Raw genomic sequence first — 5,167 nt, 5'->3', positions numbered from 1 at the left:
GAGTGTGGCACACTCACCTATTTCCCAAGGTAAGTGGGTCACCCTCTTATTTTCCAGGCTGAGTGGGTCACACGCTTATTGCACAAGGTGAGTGAGCCACATGCTCAAGGTGTTGAATCCTCCAAAGTTTATTACTCCTGTCCCTTAAGATAAAGGTGTGATTAGACACAATTGGGGATGGGAATGAAGCCATCCTTGCACAAATTTATTCATGTGAAAATAATTATTTTTTTCAAATTGTTTTATGTCGCAAAAAACCTTGCAAGAAAAATATGATCTGGACTCATTATAAGTTTCTCCCAAAACTTACATAATATTAAGAGATGAGAGATCGTGTTTTAATGGAAAAAAAATATTATGTAATAATAAATTCAATTAAAATTATTATTTAAAATCTCTTTTTAGTTGTTCAGTTGAGACTTGAAAATGTCCCAAGCCTAGGACATAGTATTCAACATAGGAGAAGGGAAAGAGAAGGGTGGCTAGATGTAAAGGGGAAGCCAAGTGGAGGAGCCTTGGTGGCTTTTGCATTAGTCCCAAAGACACTCCCAACGAGCTTTACGCCATGGGATCCCCCACTAAATGCTTCTATTATGATGGCGTAGGTGGTTTAAGCTAAGGTTGTGTACTTCACGGGAAGATTTCTATTATGATGGCATAGGTGGTTTAAGCTAAGGTTGTGTACTTCAAGGGAAGATTTCCCTTGATGGTGGACTCGATAGAGGTATTTCTATCCATGACAGATAGGTTTGACTACCTTGATTGAGGAATTTAATTGAGGTAGACATAGGTTTGACTTCCTTGATTGAGGTATTAAATGCACCACATAGAAATGCCACCATGTTAGTTCAAATCCTTAGATTGAGGTGTTCCAACACACCCTATTACCACACTAGCAATGCTAGTATGTGGAGTATGACATAGTCTCAAATACCTCAATCAAGGCATTTGAACACACGCTCAACAATGTGGATTGTGGCATGGTCACAAATACCTCAATGGAGGTATTGTACATGTCAGCTCGTAAGGCCGAGTGTGTACCTATGGTGTGGCTCTCCTAGATACCTTTTGAAGGAATTAGCTATCACGTGTGTATTCAACATGCCAAAGGATGGGTATCGGGTAAGTATGCTAAGTGTAAGGGTAAAATACCTTGTTATACGTATTAACATAATAATATTTCGGGGTAAGTATTAGCTATCACGTATATCCCAGGGGTAAGTATGTAGCGTGGGAGGGCTAAATACCTTGATCTAGGTATTATCCTAATATGTCTCATATACCTCGATGTGATTAGTCCAAACTAGTATTTTTGAATTTGATTGACTTGGTCATGGATATCATAGTTCAAGACTATTAATGCAGTTTATATCACCGTTTTCCATTGAGCTCTCTCACTGATGTTATTTTTCTATAGCTTACTTCTTCCCCCCCTTTGCCTTGGGTCTTTCCCCAACCCCTTTACCCTACTCCCACTTTATCTCTTATCCTCAAACCATTTTCCTTGCTTTTGGTCCATTCCCACTCTCCTTACGTCTTTCTCCACTTTCCTGGGGCCCTTTTCTAGGCATGCACTCACATACATCCATTTCCCCATGGTCATTAAGTCCAATTACCAAGAGATCTTGGTGGTTGGCATCATACGGGAGAAACACTGTCCATACTCCACATGGTGGCTGATCTAAAGGCTATTCCATTATCACTATATGAAAAGATGCAGGGGAGAAGAGAGCTTGAGCTCTTGCAAGCACACACACACTCACAAAAACCTAAAAGAGAACACACAAGGTGAGAGGCTGAAAATCTTCTTCTTCTTCACACTCAACACTCAACACACCATATACAAAGATAAGAGTACACCAAATCTAAAAACGTACTCAACCAAATACATACTAGGGTTCTCTATAGTGTGAACCCAACTAAATGAGCTGGTGCTATAACTATTCCAGTCTCTAGAATGGCTATCACATAGCCTGTAATCCCAGTGGCCGCATATCACCCATGATCTCACCAACCATGCCAGTGGTTTAAGTGTGGGGCCTATCGCCTAGGCAGGTCATCAGTGTCCACCGCCTCACTAGTAGATGAGCTCGATATCTCAACACTCCCCCTCAAGCTCAACTCCATCTCATGTACACCAAGCGAAGCCTTGAATCTGTGGAGCTTCTCTGTACCCAATGCTCTGGTGAAGATGTCAGTGACCTAATCTTGTGTGCTGACATAAACAAGGTCAACGTCTCCTGCCAAAAGCTTCTCTCTATAACAAAATGGTAGTGGACCTCTATATGCAACGTGCGAGCATGAAAAATTGGGTTCCTGTATACTGCTAATGTTGTCACAAAAAATAATAACTTGTCTATCAACTGATAGACCCAAATTTGCAAGTAGCTTTCTCAACCAAGTTACCTCACATGATGCTGCCATAGCAGCACCTCTGTACTCGGCCTCTGTGTAGTACTAGATAGAGCAACCGCCGTAGGCTGCTTCTTGCTGCTCCAAGTCACAGCAGCACTCCCCAAAGAAAACATGAAGCCACTAGTAGATCTTCTATCTGAGATACTACCAGCCCAATCAGCATTTGTGTACCCATGTACACACATATCTCTGTGTCCCAGTTTCATAAAATAGTCCACAATAATGCAAAGTAGACCTCACATACCTTAGTATGTGTCTCAATGCATCCAAATGTGGCTTTCAAGGAACCTACATAAGCTGACTCACCAACCCAATAGCATAGCTCAAATCTGGCCTGGTGATCGTCATGTAGATCAAGCTTCCTACTATGTGCCTATCCATAGTAGGATCCTCCAAAATCTCTCCTGTATCTGCACTCAACTTGCCATTCTGATCCAATGGCACTAAGATAGGCTTAAAGCGTGTCATACCATACTTGGACAACATGTCCAACCCATACTGTCTCTGCAGTAATCCAATACCATGTGGTGACCTAATCACCTCAATACCCAGGAAATATCTGAGCTCCGCCAGATCCTTCATCTCAAACTTCTGTCTAAGCAAGATCTTTACATCAAAGATCTCTGCATCATGGTCCCCCGTAATGATTAGGTCATCTACATAGATGACAACAAGCACAACTCCTCTATCACTGTGTCTCACATACAGTGAGAAATTTGCATTGGCTACATGAAAGCCAATAGTGACAAGATATTCAAAAATCTTGTCAGACCATGCTCTTGATGCTTGTTTTAAGCCATACAAGGCTTTCTTTAACCTGTAAAAATACTCGGGGCGACTCACATCCTCATAACCAGGTGGCTGCAACATATACACCTCTTCCTGCAAATCCCCACGAAAGAATGCATTCTTTACATCCATTTGATGTAAAGACCATTTCTTTGATGTAGCCACTGCTATCACAACTCTCACTGTTGCCATCTTGGCAAGTGGGCTAAAAGTTTTCTCATAATCAATGCCATATGTCTACCCATATCCTTTGGCTACCAAAAATCTAGCCTTGTACCTGCTTATGCTTCCATCACTGTTATGTTTTACTTTGTACACCCACTTACATCCAATGGATTTCTTGCCTTCAGGCAATTGCACTAAATCCCGTCTCATTTCCATATAGTGCATCCATCTCCTCATCCATAGCTTTCTCCCAACACACATTTCCAACAGCCTCATCAATGCATGTAGGCTCTACAACCTGCACAACTTTTGCCATGTATGCATAGTGATGTGCCACATAACCATCATAGGTAAACCTCTGCATAGGATTCTTCACTCTCCCAGATCTTCGCAAAGCTTTGCATTCATGGCTGCCATAGCCTTCTTTACACCAGGTGTTCTCATAGCTGGTATCCCAAGATTCTCATCAAGGCTCATCTCTGAGCCACTAGACTCTCCACCAACATGAGAATGCCCTGCAGAAATGTCAAGCATACTATGGGGCTCAATCACTTTCTCTTTGCCTTTATGTGATGTACTAATCACATTTACAGGACTGGTATTATGACGCAGCCTGCCACTCCATAGTCTATCAAACTTAACCACTAGATGAGGACTCTCCTGGTCCACTCAAAGACTGTGATTGCTGACTTGCTTTCTGTGCAACCACATTTCCACTCACATCAGCCCCCAACAGCTTCTTTTCCAGTAGCATACCAGCTGCTCATCTGATCAAAAACAACATCCCTGCTTACCCTTAACTCACGTGTAGCAGGGTTATAATACCTATATCCCTTTTGCTCAAAGGAATATCCAATAAACACATATTTTTTAGCTTTTGGATCCAGTTTTGTTCTGAGCTCATCTAGCACATGCACATATGCAATGCATCCAAAGACTTTCAGATGAGACAAAATCAGGTTTTCTGCACAGTAAACCTCTACTCTAGAGCTACATCATGTATGGCTGCACTTAGAGACCTGTTCATGATGTAAACTGCTGTAGAAATAGCCTCAGCCTAATAGCTATGTGGCATATTCTTCTCTCCCATCAATGCTCGTGCAATCTCAGCAATGTGCCTGTTTTTCTGCATTAGCAACTCCATTTTGCTGGCGGAGTTTATCTGCATGTAAACTATCTCTGAATACCATTCTTCTGTAAAAATCGAGAGAACTCATTGGAGAAGTACTCTCCCCCTCTATTTGACCTTAGGAACTTTACATGTTTCCCTGTTTGCTTTTCAACCATAACTCTGAAATTCTGAAAATGATTGAACACCTCACTCTTCTCCTTCATGAAGTATACCCACACTTTCCTTATGTTGTGGTCATCAATAAATGTCACATAATACCTACAGCCTTCCATAGACATGGTCTTTGTATAGGACCCATACATCTGAATGCACAACATCTAGTGCATTTCTACTCACATTTCTGTCACGTGGAAATACATCTGAATGCACAACATCTAGTGCATTTCTACTCACATTTCTGTCACGTGGAAATACATCTGAATGCACAACATCTAGTGCATTTCTACTCACATTTCTGTCACATAATACCTACATCCTTCCATAGACATGGTCTTTGTATAGGACCCCATACATCTGAATGCACAACATCTAGTGCATTTCTACTCACATTTCTGTCACGTGGAAATACTTGCTTTGTTTGCTTTCCAAATTGGCATGCTTCACATATTTTCTACATACCTTCAACTTTAAACTTTGGCAGCCCTGTCACAATTCCTTTAGTCTGCA

Source organism: Cibotium barometz, chromosome 8, assembly GCF_041138505.1.
Source record: "Cibotium barometz isolate CiBa-2024 chromosome 8, ASM4113850v1, whole genome shotgun sequence".
NCBI lineage: Eukaryota > Viridiplantae > Streptophyta > Polypodiopsida > Cyatheales > Cibotiaceae > Cibotium > Cibotium barometz.
This window is presented reverse-complemented; position numbering follows the sequence as displayed.